The sequence below is a fragment of the Penaeus monodon genome, chromosome 22, assembly GCF_015228065.2.
Source record: "Penaeus monodon isolate SGIC_2016 chromosome 22, NSTDA_Pmon_1, whole genome shotgun sequence".
Taxonomy (NCBI): Eukaryota; Metazoa; Arthropoda; class Malacostraca; order Decapoda; family Penaeidae; genus Penaeus; species Penaeus monodon.
The window spans coordinates 7,777,742-7,778,066 of record NC_051407.1 but is presented as its reverse complement, the minus strand read 5'-3'; positions in this window follow the sequence as shown (position 1 = coordinate 7,778,066).

Below are 325 nucleotides of genomic sequence, written 5' to 3'. Positions count from 1 at the left end.
CTTACATGTATCAATTTATGCATGCAATCCTAACTCGATATTAAATCCTACGAGTTGCAAATATTAGTTTAACATTCACAGTTTCTAGAAGATGTATGTCAAGGCAACATAAAAATTTATTGATGGAATTAAATTCTGACATGGAGTAAGTCGGCTTATTCCTCGTTCTTTCACCAAAACGGTTTACTCATTTAAGCGTGTTTTATGACCTTCCTCCCCTTCGATTCATTTTCACAAAGAGTAATTTCCTGCAGAGTGGGCACTCTTTTAGGGAGTTGTGCATCTTGAAAAAATAAAGAATTAGAAACGACAGTCAGTTTACCTT